Raw genomic sequence first — 16,600 nt, forward strand, 5'->3', positions numbered from 1 at the left:
CTAAGTGGCGTAAATCACTCTCCTAAGTAGCGTAAATCACTCGCCTAAGTGGCGTAAATCACTCGCCTAAGTGGCGTAAATCACTCGCCTAAGTGGCGTAAATCACTCGCCTAAGTGGCGTAAATCACTCGCCTAAGTGGCGTAAATCACTCGCCTAAGTGGCGTAAATCACTCGCCTAAGGAGCGTAAATCACTCGCCTAAGGAGCGTAAATCACTCGCCTAAGGAGCGTAAATCACTCGCCCAAGGAACGTAAATCACTCGCTCAAGGAGCGTAAATCACTCGCCCAAGGAACGTAAATCACTCGCTCAAGGAGCGTAAATCACTCGCCCAAGGAGCGTAAATCACTTGCTCAAGGAGCGTAAATCACTCGCCCAAGGAGCGTAAATCACTCGCCCAACGAGCGTATATCACTCGCCCAAGGAGCGTATATCACTCGCCCAAGGAGCGTAAATCACTCATCCAAGGAGCGTAAATCACTTATCAAAGTGGCGTAAATCACTTATCTAAGTGGCGTAAATCACTCATCCAAAGAACGTAAATCACTTATCTAAGTGGCTTAAATCACTCTCCTAAGTGGCGTAAATCACTCGCCTAAGGAGCGTAAATCATTCGCCTAAGTGGCGTAAATCACTCGCCCAAGGAGCGTAAATCACTTGCCCAAGGAGCGTAAATCACTCATCAAAGTGGCGTAAATCACTCTTCCAAAGAACGTAAATCACCTATCTAAGTGGCGTAAATCACTCGCCCAAGGAGCGTAAATCACTCGCCCAAGGAGCGTAAATCACTCGCCCAAGGAGCGTAAATCACTTATCTAAGTGGCGTAAATCACTTATCTAAGTGGCGTAAATCACTCATCCAAAGAACGTAAATCACTTATCTAAGTGGCGTAAATCACTCTCCTAAGTGGCGTAAATCACTCGCCTAAGGAGCGTAAATCATTCGCCTAAGTGGCGTAAATCACTCGCCTAAGGAGCGTAAATCATTCGCCTAAGTGGCGTAAATCACTCGCCTAAGGAGCGTAAATCATTCGCCCAAGGAGCGTAAATCACTCGCCCAAGGAGCGTAAATCACTCATCAAAGTGGCGTAAATCACTCATCCAAAGAACGTAAATCACTTATCTAAGTGGCGTAAATCACTCGCTCAAGGAGCGTAAATCACTCGCCCAAGGAGCGTAAATCACTCGCCCAAGGAGCGTAAATCACTCGCCCAAGGAGCGTAAATCAGTTATCTAAGTGGCGTAAATCACTCATCCAAAGAACGTAAATCACTTATCTTAGTGGCGTAAATCACTCTCCTAAGTGGCGTAAATCACTCGCCTAAGGAGCGTAAATCATTCGCCTAAATGGCGTAAATAACTCGCCTAAGGAGCGTAAATCACTCGCCCAAGGAGCGTAAATCACTCGCCCAAGGAGCGTAAATCACTCAAAGTGGCGTAAATCACTCATCCCAAGAACGTAAATCACTTATCTAAGTGGCGTAAATCACTTATCTAAGTGGCGTAAATCACTCGCTCAAGGAGCGTAAATCACTCGCCCAAGGAGCGTAAATCACTCGCCTAAGGAGCGTAAATCACTCGCCCAAGGAGCGTAAATCACTCGCCCAAGGAGCGTAAATCACTCGCCCAAGGAGCGTAAATCACTCATCAAAGTGGCGTAAATCACTCATCCAAAGAACGTAAATCACTTATCTAAGTGGCGTAAATCACTCGCCTAAGTGGCGTAAATCACTCGCCTAAGTGGCGTAAATCACTCGCCTAAGTGGCGTAAATCACTCGCCTAAGTGGCGTAAATCACTCGCCTAAGTGGCGTAAATCACTCGCCTAAGGAGCGTAAATCACTCGCCTAAGGAGCGTAAATCACTCGCCTAAGGAGCGTAAATCACTAGCCTTAGGGGCATAAATCACTCGCGTAAGGGGCGTAAATCACTCACCTAAAAGGCGTACATCACTCACCTAAAAGGCGTAATCACTTCAATTACCCAAGGTTGTAAGTCAATTACATAAAGGGCGTAAATCAGTTACCTGAGGTAACGTAAAAGGTGTACTATAACACCAAAAATGTGCCTAGTAAAGAAATTATTGGGTGTAAAAAACACCTTTATGGCTTTAAAATGGGGTTATATGTGTGTGTAGGCACACGAAAAAAGGGTGTCCGATCTTGGAAAAAGAGAAATTTCTTATGAATGTGTTACCATATACCCTTAAAAAGAGTGTATTGCACTCGCATGAGCCTAATCAATATTTTAATGGTGTATTTGAGTCTTGCACTAAAGGATTCCGAAACTCTGGCTCTTTAGGGTGAAACCGATATAGAAACCAAAAAATTAAGGGTCATACTTTGGATAATCGTAGCGTAGATAAAACAGTAAAACCCTATATCAACGTATCGTTCGGTGGTAGTGATCAATATGGAAAAAAATTACTGATTCAGATGATCGTCCACATTAATCAAATACATTACATTTTTAATTACGAATAATTTGACCCATTCGCGATCTTTGTATTGGACATATGCATCAGTAAGTAATTCTCCTTTTGTATTGTATATATTTGAAATTTTGATAGAATGTGCACGATCTCGTGATTTGTGACCAAATTTTTTCATTGCACAATAAGCCGCTTAAACATTCATTCATAATTACTCAAATATAGAAAATAGCAGACATGATCCTGGAGTTAAATTATCGGATCATGAAAGGCTTAATACTTTGATTATTTTAGAAATTTGGGAAAAAAAACCACTATAGCCTACTTCCATTTCATTGCTAATAACAATTGCGCTTTACTAGAATTATTTAATGGAGTATTTTCTAACGGAACTACCACTCCACGAGACGCGCCTCTAGATGCTTTAAATTGGTCTAAATCATCATTTAGTATTGTAAGGAGCGAGTACTTATTTACGGGTGATTGAATAAAGATTTTTGCAACAGACAGACTGATAATATCACCAAAAAGTTTTATCTTAAAGATTTAGTTTAGACAGCATTTTTGCTTTTTCACGCCATCTATTGATGCATGAAAAAGTCATGCATTTATACGGAACATTTACTACCCGCACTTTTCTCTCTTTTTAGCGCGTTCCCTCTTTTTCCCCATTATAGCGTATTATATAGCTGGTTGCCTTTTCTACGCCCTCTCCCCGCCCATTTTCGGGATCTGGAAAATAATCACATTCGAAAATAATGGTCAGATGGATCTGGGTAGCTAAACCTAAATTTATTTTATTTCATAAATTTTGAAATCGGCAAGGAGTCTCGAACCTACCAACTATAACGCTATCGATCAGAAAACCTATTTGCTAGCACTGAGTTTCGGATACTTACACAGAGTACTTTTAAAATAAGTGGCGCCAAAACTTGCAAAAGAGAGAAATTCAATAATCGCCCACTGCCAAGTTAATATGACGTTCAGTCAGCCTCAAAAACACGTTCTAAGCTTCAAGTTCTTTTCTTTATACCTTTTCAGTCTTTTATGTAGAAAGAAACGAATGAGCAGTCAAAGTTCAACATGAGTTAACCAATGATATCGTGTCATCACAACTAATCTGCTTGTTAAGCGAGCGGTCCAAGCTCAAGAGTGAGATTAATAATAACTTAGTAAATAATGATGTAGTTCAACTAAGTTTAAAATTAACCGTATGAGGAAGTTACCATAGTTTAATGAATATTACTCTGTAATTTATTAAAGATTAAAATAAACCTATCTTCACGAGTGAGATTAATGATAACTTTAAAAATAATGACGTTTCAAGTAAGTTAATTGAGGAATTTACTCTTGTTAAATTAATTTAATACTGTAATTCAATTAATATTATATTTTAGTTTATGATAACTTGACAAATAATGATGTAGTTAAAATAAGTTTAAAAAACAAATTTAGAAATTTATTATAGTTTAATTAATATGATAAAGTAATAAAATTAAGATAACTTATTGTAGAATAAGTGTAAAATGAAGCTCATGAGTAAGTTACTGTAGATAATGATGTAGTTTAATTTTGTTTAAAATTAACTGATTGTGGAAGTTACTAAAGTTTAATTTATATTATTCTGTAATTTAACTCAGAATTAAATTAACCTATCTTCACGAGTCAGATCAATGATAAATATAAATAATAATGTTTCGAGTAAGTTAGTTGATAAGAATGCGTATTGTATCCGTGATATTTTTATATTGAAGCGTTTATATGGGTTGGGCACTAAGGGCCTAATCACTCAAACATTCTGTATGTCTGTTTTGGGCTACGTCCGGTTTACGGGTAATAATTTTATCACTGTGAAACCTAGCGCATCGAGGGGCTATTATTAAGGGTTACATTGGATTACAGTTACATGTAATGATTTTTGGAATGGTGATGGACAATTCACTCAAGTTTTCTGTAAGTACGAAACAGTACGATGTGGCTACTATTACGAGCACTGCCTTTGGGCCATCTTGTTAAATACAACTTTCAGGGCTTTAGAAACCGAAAGACAACATTTTGAACTTTACCAAAAGTATTGAAATAAATTAAAAATTTGAATAATAAATTAGTTTAAATGCAATTAAAACCATGGTGACTAAATGCAATATTTTTAATCTTCAAATTGAAGCAAATTTTTTGATAAGTGCGTAATTATATTTTATGTAGTGTTTAATCGATAAAACCAAAATTGGATGAGGGGAAAGTATGAAAATGGCCAAAAGTCGCGAGGCATCAGATTTTCGCCGTTGTTGGCCGTTGAATCGGCGTAGCTATATCAGGCTTATTCACTCCCTAAAAGTAGGTCTTGTGTTAATGCTCAGTTACGCGGTTACCGTCATCTGCTATTGTGTATGGTAGAGCTTCCTCGAATGTGTTTTAAATCTGGACAGAGTTGGTAACTTTGATGTTCGCACTTTTTAACACGGTCTCTATGGCCATTTTCATACTTTTCCTCTCATCCACCTTTGATAAAACCTTTTGTACAGTCGGATTTAATAAAATATTTTAATAAGTTAAGAAATCAAACTGTGGAAAATTGTCTCCATTTCTCACTATAGTAGAGGAAATCATGCAAAATTTGCTCGTGTGAACGGAATTTAATTTTTTATAATAACACAGAAAATAACACTGAATACATTTCTGGAACCCCTAGAAGGAGAAGGATCGTCTCTTTCATTTCAGGCGGGGGTTTATGTTTCAGAATATGGTTTTAGATTTTGAGTAATGCGTGATTTCCACTTACTGCAATATACGTTATGATTATCCAACCTACGATTGATTTGTGAGCTCGCGAATTTTGAAAATAACGTGAAACTATATTGATAGCAAACCCAAGTTTATTATTTTACGCGTTCCATAGGACTTTGGGTAGAATAGTGAGAAAATAAAAACTTATTCTTATCCAAATCTTCTCTTATTTTTACGAAAGGAAACTACTCATCGCAACCAAATGCTAATTTTCACATCGAAGCTATCAGCGTATTCGGTAATATTCGCCTTTGAAGATGGGCATTCAATGTTAAAAGATGGCGACGATTCCGAGATTTATTGGAGCTCTTGAAGGCCTTACCCCCAGATTTGTATAAATCTTGGCGCAAAGCTATCTCAGTGCATGCTTATAATATCCTGAAAATTTGGTTTTGTAGGAACTAGTGGTATTGATGTAACAGATGGATAAAGAATATGACGTTTCCTTAAATGAATAGACTAATTATAGACAACAACACCTGATAGGGTGCTCCACTAAAAGAGTGGCTGCAACGTTGGAAACATCGCTACAAGGGAATCTCAGGAAGTGTTTTTCAATACCAAATATCCCCGTGTTGAATGAAAATATTTCATGTTAGTTGTTTTGCTTTCAATGAATATGATAAAAAAATACAACTGTTTGGGAAAACGTCGACCTTCTTAGGCTTACCCCCTCTCACAACCCTTACACAATTCACTATTCAAACAAACCTCTTTTTCATCGGCAGTGTAGTAGTAGCCGGACCGTAAACATGTAGGAGGGAAAAATTCTCCCTTGTTTTGATAATGTTACAAGATATTTTCGAGTGTGTTTTAACGAATCGTTAATTCTGTTTCCCACTGGCTGCTAGCAATTTATCACCCTCAAGTACTATTTAGGGAGACCAATTAATGCATTATTAATGAAACTTGCATTCTCTCTGATAAAGCTGCTCCGTGTAAATGCATATAGAAAAGCAACACTGTCATACCTTTGTGGGCATACAATACAATACCTTTTGTCCAGTTTATTGCAGAAACGTACTAATCAATGTATATTATTTAGTTTTTTTTTAAATGAAGAGACAAGAATTTTACGAACTTGCTGCTCGAGATCGTAGTATACATTTGAGATACAAGACGATTATCATCCACAACAACCATAAATTTTCTATATAACCACGATAATGATTCTGGTCGTTAAAAGAGCGAACATTGGGGAAACTACCGAATGCAAACACTGGTGTCTACCATTATATGATGAAACAACGATTAACGGTGGTTCCTAGCTAACATACATATAATTCACTCTACTGTTTTCTTAAATTTTCCCGATATTATTAGGTACACAAAGATAAGCTACTTTCAGATTTCAGCCGTTATTTTTAATTGTTTGCTATCGAAACTTACGGTTTAAAAATGTTCGAACAACTCGTTCCTCACGAAGGCTTACCTACTTTAATGGACGTTTTATGCACTAGTTTACATTAATGGAAAATTTCCACAAACATGTTTTTTATTTTACCTTATACATAAGCAGATAATAAAAATAAGTGGGACAGTACACATTATATCCATACTCCATCGCAATGAATGTCTGTTTTATGACTGACAAGACGAAAACGGACTGATCTAGGAGTTTCTACCTTGTTTTTAGGTCCTATTAATACTTGGAATTTACAAGCGTAATCAAATGGTTCACGAGACTTTATTACGAGACTTTATTTTCTACCAATGATATTAACCCTTATGGATATAGTACACAACTAAAATGCCAGAGTTGACTCGCTTTGCAGACAATCGCGCTTAAGTTTAACACGTATTGAACATGATAAGTATAAAGAAAACCGGTAAAAATAAATCAAATTCTATTTTGCATCCTGTAAGTAAAGACAATTTTAGTAAAGACTGTAAAAATGATGTTCCAAAATGAAGTGAATCTCGATCAAATGAAAATGAGCCTAGTCTTAATGTGATAGTTAGCCTTCAGAGTGGGGAGAGTACGACCCAAGATGCTTTAGAGAAGATGCTTGCGTTACAGTATATCGTTGAACACTGTTAAAAAAGGCGTTCACAACCCGTTCAATATAGATAGTCGCGTTGGAGATTGAACAAAACTCTTAATTTGTTCAGTGCACTCTATGGTTTGTTTATTGACTATGAGCTCGTTCAAAACCAGAAAATTGCGTCAAAGACTATAGTAGTGCTAATTGCTCGTTCAATATAGAACCAAAAAAATAAATGACGTCATATACTAGAATCCCTCTAAGTATGTCGTTCAATTTAGAACGAAAACAATAAATGACCCACCTGAGAAGAAATATTGAACCTTCTGAGTCCAATTCAATCGGAAAATATAGGTCAAGGTAAATTACTTGGCTTTCAAAGATAAGAAAACGAAATTCATAAAATCATCGCGCAAAGAATTTCCCAATGGAAATGGAGATCTCTTTTCGGTCAGCACATCCGCGCATTCTTCCGGCTGCACGTAACATAATAAACAACCATAACAATTAGTTAATTACTAGTCGCGACAATTTAGAAATTAAATAGGTCACAAGAAATGATGATACCCTGTTATACAAATTAGAAAATAAGATTTTTAGATATTTGAATTTACAAAATTGCAGGTAATTCTAAGTTTGTCCTCCATGACCTCTTAATAGAAAATGTTTGCCCGACTATTCGATTCTCGGCACTCGAATTGAAGTGAGTGTTATTGTGAAGGGAGAGATGATACTTTATGATTAATAAAGTATCGATTTCTTGGTAAAGAAACGCGAATTTCGCGTTAAATTTCTGATCGACAAAACATTAATCTCGTTTCCTCCGACACCAATTAACGAAATAGAGCCGGTAGGAAAGGTCAAGCGTTCCTAAACTAGATTGCCGATACCTTTATCTGTATTCAGCAGATTAGGCCAATCTAATAAAATAGGAATTTTCTCAACGCGGAAATATATTGTCCTATATATATATATACACACAACAAAAACTATGTTCCATTTAGAATATAGGAAAGTCCATTGGTAAACAAGCTAATGGATACCTTTCATTTGAACATAGTTAACGTTTTTTCCAATCTCCAGCACGCTATTATGTGCCAAAAGCTACTTTCTCTGTACATTAATTGAGTATAGAGTAACCTTCCACGCGTACCGTATTATGTACTTACCGTACAAAAGTGTTATTGAACTTTAGAGTAAATTAAAAGCAACACGAATGGTGATTAGTGCATGGTCAAGGGCAGCTTTTCATTCACACAGAGAATGACGTTCAGTTCATAACCAGGAGATTTTAGATGAAGGCATTATTGAAAGCGAGCATTGAAGCAAATTCCGCCTGAGTTTAAGAACTTACTGAATTTCGAAGGTTAAGCGACGCGACTCATTACTTTGTTTATCGATATTTAAAATTTAAGACCTCCTTCCGGACTTTTATCTACCGAATCTAAAGTACAATTAAGCCATGTTCACACTTGTAGAGATAAATGGTTCCAAGTGATTAAAAACGTTTCCAAAGTTAAGTTTTCAAAAAACTGAAACTGGAGCAACGGATTACGAACGCGGTTTCCTGAACTAAGCAACTTAATGCTGGTTTGGAGGCTTGTTTCTAGTTTTCAGGGATAATAGACTTGTATTAATGGTATTTTCACGAAAGATCCGACAATTACACGAAATCTTTGAAGAAATTACGAAATCAAAGAGAAAATTCCAAAATCTTTCGCAAAATTGTGTACCCAAGAAGCAATCATGAAATCTTTGGCAAAATTGCGAAATAAAATAAGAAATCTTTGGCTAAATCGTGAAATAAATGAAGAAATCCCGAAAGTTTTGGCAAAATCGCGAAATTAATGAAGAAATCGTGAAATCACAAAATCTTTGGTGAAATCATGAAATCTTTTTCGAAACCATGAAATCTTTCTCGAAATCATGAAATATTTTTGGAAATCATGAAATCTTTGGCAATCACGAAATACCGTACGTTTTTTTGGGAATATTGGACCCCTCGTATTTTCACCGGCCTTAGCACTGAGCCCAAACGAATCCATATAGTAGGCAGCACTTAAAGAAGCATTTTCAAGTGTGAACCGAAGTTGTTAAAATTGTTCCAGGCTGTTAATGAATAGAGTTTTAAAACTAGTTGAGCCAACCAGTTCCGGAATGACTCCAGTGAAAGTAAACACAAAGATGAAGTTTTTTAACTCTTGCTACGAATTAAATAACCATATTAGGGGAAAAGCATTCTATCGCTAATTATCAAGAACGACCCCGAAAATTGTTAAGTAGTATCGCACTTAAAAGGAGGCGTTTTGCTTATAAAACACAAACTGCGATAAAGGCTATTTTAAGAATTTCAATATTACTTAAAAGATCGCAATATGAATGGAAAATTACTCTATTTGATTTCGTTTTTGGAGTCACAGTAATTCTGATGGGGCGCTTAAAGTACGCAATTCAATTTATTTGCAACAAATTTGCAATTCCCTTTTTCCCCCAACCGTTACGGTAGCAACTGTGAATAATTTTTTCCCCATTCTTCGTTTATTTTGACACTATTACATTCGAGAAACGTCTAGACTCAAAGGTTTTTGGAATAACGTGTGATAGTGCAGTGATACTCAAAAGGGACTATTGTGGAAAGGGGGAAGAAAAAATGCGAATCACACACCTCATTCAGTTACATGCACTCTTCGTCTCACAAACCTTGCGAAAATGGTCGCGCCACGTGACGATTGATAGAGGGGATAGCGTGGATATTAGGAAATTATTACCTCTCAGAGTGACGTATGTCACGGAGAGGTTCTAATTTCAACGTGTCTGTCTGTCTGTCTGTGAGGCTGTTGCTATTGGCTTACACCCCAGAGGACCGCGTTCACAGTTTCCGGAAAATTCAAAAATTGAATCTATCCACAAATCAACTGGCCACTATTTCTTTATCTGACAAGTCAATTGTCTATAGTGCAGTGATACTCAAAAGGGACTATTGTGGAAAGGGGGATGGAAAAATGCGAATCACACACCTCATTCAGTTACAGGCACTCTTCGTCTCACAAACCTTGCGAAAATGGTCGCGCCACGTGACGATTGATAGAGGGGATAGCGTGGATATTAGGAAATTATTACCTCTCCGAGTGACGTATGTCACGGAGAGGTTCTAATTTCAACGTGTCTGTCTGTCAGACTGTTGTTATTGGCTTAGACCCCAGGGGACCGCGTTCGCAGTTTCCGAATCGAAGCTAATGTGTTCGCTATTTCCGGACCACATTCACAGTTCCCTGAAAATTCAAAACTTGAATCTATCCACAAATCAACTGGCCACTATTTCTTCATCTGACAAGTCAATTGTCTATTCCACATGAATACCAATCTGTACTTATTGGCTTCAAACACCATCTTCTGGACTATGTCCATTCCACATGGACACAAATCTGTACACACTGGCTTCTAGCACCACCATTTTCTGGCCTTTGTTTTTGTCCATCCCACATGGACACCAGTCTGTACACCTGGCTTCTAACAATCTTCTGATCTTTGAATTTGTCCATCAAACATGGACACCAGTCTGCACACCTGGCTTCTACTCCATCATCATCTTGAAGGTTAAGACATACGCGGCGATCGACCACGGTTACTAGAAACGTCCGGCCTCCCAATGGCGGGGCTTCCACCAAAGGTTCACGCAATTGCGCTGTTCTTGTCCATAGCTGCGATTCGAAACCCTCATATACTATCTATTTGAGTAAGGCGAAACAAAAGTCGTATCCTTCAATTCAAACGTCAATATTAGTCAAGTCTCTCAAGAATGTTTAATTGTTCTTTTTAAAAAGGATGTGAAGGTCCATCCACACTACAGATATTTCGCACGCCTCGCACGCGTTGCCCGATCGCTAGCTTGGCGCGCTTCGCTCGCATCTCGTCCACACACACGAAGTTTATTTTCCATATTAAGGAGCGCAAGCGCCACGCCTGTTTGTTTCAACCAATGCCGGAGCTTCGAAGTCAAGTTTGCTCCTTTGCCTTTCTCAGCTTTATGTATTCTGTTGTGCACATCCTTAATTTCGGGACTAAGTTACGAAAATCTCCGTCTATCTCACGGTCATCGAATACTTTCCAAAACCCATACTCTTCTTTTATTCTTAATTTTCATATTATTTCTACGATTTATTAAAAGTAGACAAAATATCACGAGATTATTCATTTCTAAAAACTGCTTGCGGTGTGTTTCACCTATCGACGCCATCTTAAAAAGATCACGTGATTCATTGCCTCTCCTGATTGGCTGCGTAGGCGCGTACGACGCGAAAATGTTTGAAATTTCAAATAAATTTTCTTGGTGCTGCGTACAGAGCGATCTCGCGTGCGAAGCAAATATTTTGTGTGTGAACGAGGCGCGTAACTGGCGTGCGAAGCGCGCGCGCGAGCGAGCGAAACTGAAAAATACCTCTAGTGTGGACGGACCTTAACGCTGAATAAGGTAAATAACTAACGAAGAAAATTTATTATAATAATTATATCTGGGAGCACGGCAGTGCTCCCAGCCAAGTCGAGCACTGACATCCTTTTCTCGAAGCAACTCGTGGCACTTTTAAGCCCACTGTAACTTCGTGATGGGTATAGGTAAAAGTCTGAAATTTTTCTGGCCGTGAGGACTGTCAATCCTAGCTATAGTTTCCAAATTTCAAGTTCCTACCTTATATACTTTTCGAAATATCGAAGGTGAAATCTACCTTATTTTGTCACTCACTCACTCACTCACCGATCATCAAAATTCTAAGGTACTTCTAGGGTAGATAGAAACTTAAAATTCAGGATTTAGTTTTCATTTATTTTATAGAGCACAGAAAAATTAAAACATCCCGAAATTTTTATAAAATTGTTCTTTAGTTCTTTATTTTAAAACTAGATGGCGCTGTCGTCTTTTCAACAGAAATAGTGTGTGTTCTTGATGAAAGGACGTAATGGTCCAAAGTTAACCGAAAGTTAAATATATATTAAAACTAATAGGAGTAGTATTTTAAAAGAAATGTGCCGTAACTGATGCTACATTCTTATATTAGGATATCGCGTAAAATCTTTATTGCATATTCTCTGCGGGTCTAAAGGGGTAATTCAGCGTAAATATGGACAAACGTTAGCGATTATATTGGAAAACGAAGTACCACGAGAGGGTCTTGTTTTAATATAACTACCGAAGTATAACGAGAGGGTCTACAAAAAGAAGTGAGATCCTATGAAAAACATTAACATGTACAAAAATGGGCCAAGCCTCGCTTCGTGCCCTCTCCGCCGTAAAACGTTCTGAGATCCCATGTAGAGCCAAGTCTGCCTTTTGTTCTCATTCAATCACCATGCAATTGAACAATTATGTTATAAATTAAGTCCTTTTCCTAATTAATAACCAATATTCTTTGACTCTATCATTATTATACATCTTTGTTCGTATCAAAAATATCGTGACTTGGCAAGCGCAGGTAATTACCTTATAAACGTGTATGCATAAGTCGCCTTATAAATTTGTAAATGGGGTTATGCATAACTCACCATATAATTTGTACAAAGGGTTGTGCATGACTCATCTTACAAACTGGTACATATCCCCTCGACCTTAAACGATTTAGTGAATATCCCCTCGACTTCCATTTAATATTACTTACCTGCGCTTGCCAAGTCACGATATTTTTGATACGAACAAAGATGTATAATAATGATAGAGTCAAAGAATATTGGTTATTAATTAGGAAAAGGACTTAATTTATAACATAATTGTTCAATTGCATGGTGATTGAATGAGAACAAAAGGCAGACTTGGCTCTACATGGGATCTCAGAACGTTTTACGGCGGAGAGGGCACGAAGCGAGGCTTGGCCCATTTTTGTACATGTTAATGTTTTTCATAGGATTTATTTTAGTATTTAAGATAATCTTTTCTCTCAACTCAAAATTAATACGGAAAGGGTAAAACAGCAGTCTATGTGTTTGTATGTGTGTGTCTGTCCATTGTTACACTAGTGCACCGCCTTAGCAGTGTAACGTTGCCCGGATATGTAACGTTATAAGTCTCTCTACTAGCGCGATTTTAACTAGCGAATGTAGGAGATGTTAAAAATAGACTCTTCGTTTTGAGGGTAGAAATTGAAATGATATTTTATTATTCGGAACAACAGAATCCCCCAAGTCAACCCTGTCATAAAACCATTCGGAGAGAGTTTCTTAACATCTCTCCGCCAAGTCATCAAGCCATAAATTTAGGTAGATTCTTGGAAACTGCAATTAGTGCCTAATGGCATCCTAGTCCGGGAGCTCAGGGTCACGAGGACCACCCCAGCTAAGATGACAATAGGACACCCTGAATATTGGAGAGTATGGAGACGCGCGGCTTTTAGCGCCTATACGGCGAGTGAGTAGCCGGCCGTTACACCACCCCCTCCCTAGCCCCAGTTTGTCCTCAACTGGACCACCTCGTATCACGCCCAAGCAAACGCGACCGAACGAATTAATCGATCCTACATTGAGGATGACCAAAAGACGTGGGACGTTTATGTAACGGATTTCGCGTTTGCGATAAACAGCGCCGTACATGAAACGACAGGTGTCACGCCTTCGGAATTGGCCACGGGGAGGAAAGAGGAAACTCCGTGGACCGCTGGAGAGATTCCTAGCGGAGAAATTTCCCCCAATTCGTTCGTTAAAGAAACGGGAATTCAATGAAACGACCCGATCGAGGTTTGACCATCTCAACGAAAATGTCGTAGAGCAGATTCGGAAATCAAAGGAGAAAGAAAAGAAGTACTATGACCAACACCGGCGCGAGATTACGTTTAATCCGGGTGAACGAATTCTATTGAAAACACACCACCTTTTGGGTGCTTCAAAGGGTTTTAGCGCGAAACTCGGTGATCTCTATGACGGGCCTTACCGCCTGGGGGATCAAAACGCAAACTCTCCCGTAAATTTCACGGTATACTCTCTTAAGGGACAAAACCTGGGTACCCACCACGTAGACAAAATGAAAGAATACGTGGAACGAGAGGGTGAGACAGGTCTAGGGAGCTGTTTCAACAATCCTTTTTAAGTAACTTGCCTTGCCACTCACCCAGAATGATATTTTGACTTTTGAGCCGTTTCCCATGCGGTTCCTTCCTATACTTTTTCAACGCAATATACTTATCATTGCATTTCGACGTGGCAATTAATACTACTCTTCTTCACTTAAATTCGTCAATAGGTTTTTCTGTGAAAAGCTATAACGTCAAAGACGTGTTGCGGTGTGTGGGTTGGGATGTTACACGATAAAAAAAACGTGGATAGAAACCGATTAAGGAAAGATCCACCTTGGAGCCTGTAATATAAAATAATTGCGAAAGGCAGTACATTAGTGCTATGATATGAGATAACAGTAATAGACGTAAAACCTCAGATTAATAACCCTGGACCGAGCACAACCGGTCGTTTTCAATTAGTATTACCTGGTGGCATCCTCAGACGATATAACGTAGAACTTTGTCACCCCATGCAGATGACGTAAACGGGTATTTTACGTCATTCAAATTAAGCTGATGATATTAGATTTTTTCAAAAACGCCTAGGAAACGTTGTTCTTAGTAAAAAATGTTTTTCGGGACGCTTGTTAAGAAAATATCCTCTTCTGGCTCTTCGAAGTATTTGGGAAGAAACAATAATGCCCTTGTCAAAGGCTTCACCCGGTTATATTGTGGCAACTCTCAAGTTTATTATTCATTTGATGGACACCTGTATCAAAGCCAATTTATTGAAAAGGGTATATTCGAAATATTTTCTTTATCAGGAATGAATGGAGGGGAGTTGGAATGGCTAAGGTCAAATCATAATTAATCAAAAATGTCTTGATTAGAATCAAGACCTAAGGATCAAATATTAATTTTTCTTTTTAATTGAAACTAGGCATGCTTAAGAAAAAACAACGTTCCATTACCTTTTTCGGTTGCAATAACTTATTTTAATGGTAAACAATTTCAAAAATTTACTTATCTCGGCTTTTCGACTACAATTCCATTCCCCGAAAACATTTTATCATTACATTAATTACTTTTGAGAGAGTACGTGTATGTCAATGCGTTTTGAAAGGTGAAACATTTTAATTATTCTAAAACCATGACGGCAAATTCAATAGGGACAGAATGATTTTTACTCGTGGTTTTGCAAAATGATGTAATATCAAGTGTATTTTAGTCAACCGTCATACTGTTCTTTCTCATAGTGCAGGGCATGTTCAGTGTTACTTCCCTTTTTCTCTCGAGTTTCTAACAATGGTGAGAGACTATTTGATATGACACGGCACAACGTCATATACATTTGTGAATTAGAAGTAGCACACTGTAATAACTGTGGAAATAGTAACGCGACAAAGAACAGGGAGTATCGAGTTAGTCATGGGGCGCTCGATCCTCACTGTCCCAGTTATTTAGCGACGGATAATTATAGAAAAGCTCGCACGAATTATGGTTGATCAGGCAGCTCCTCCCCAAGGAAATCAATCACTAACAATGGTTTCGCCCTTAAGTGCCTACAACAAAACTATCATCGACCAAAACGTCATTTTAATAATAATCCTTCTCCAAGGCCTCTTGCCCTTAAACAGATTAACCTGAATAAAGCTAGATCCGCAACTGCGCAACTACGACAGCAAGTTTAAAAAATAACATTGATATTGTATTTATTCAGGAACCGTATATAGTGGAGGGTAAATTATCGGGTATGTCCATTAAAACGAGAGCAAATCAATTTATAGATATACTAGCTTTAAAAGTAATTGAATTGTATGTCTCCGTTAACGTTAAATATCAGGGACAAGACTATTTAATGATTTCGCTTTATGCTCCACCCTCCTGTGACATAAACCCTATTCTTTTATATCTTCAAACCAACGTATCCCAAGTAAAAAAATATGCGGGGATTTTAATGCTAAACACATGCTTTGGGGTTCCACACGCATGGATGAAAGAGTCGAATCAATTATAGATTTTATAAATACTGTTAGTATGCATGTCGAGAACGATAACGATTAGATAGCTACCTTTTCTTCAAGTTGTAGTGATCATAGGTATATTAGATTTAATGTGGGCGGTACTGGCGTGTCTCAGCCATATAACTGTAGATTCTCTATTAAAAATGTGGATGGGTTGCACTTCATGACGCGTGCTAAGACTTAGTTTCCGAAACTGTAAGATTGCAAACTCAACAAAACCATGAATTCATTTACTAACATGAGTCTTTCGCCTCTTACTTGGCAGTAGGAGGAGCCTATTTAAAAACAAGTTGGGAAAACCAAAATATTACCTCTCCGTGTCAAGAGGTCTACTACTACAAACGTATTTACCTAGATATGGAATTATTTCACTTTTTTGAAGTAAAAATTTACGAAAT

This window comes from Phalangium opilio, unplaced genomic scaffold (genome assembly GCF_054372755.1).
Source record: "Phalangium opilio isolate 3A_F unplaced genomic scaffold, DU_Popi_V2 ptg000009l_1, whole genome shotgun sequence".
Taxonomy (NCBI): domain Eukaryota; kingdom Metazoa; phylum Arthropoda; class Arachnida; order Opiliones; family Phalangiidae; genus Phalangium; species Phalangium opilio.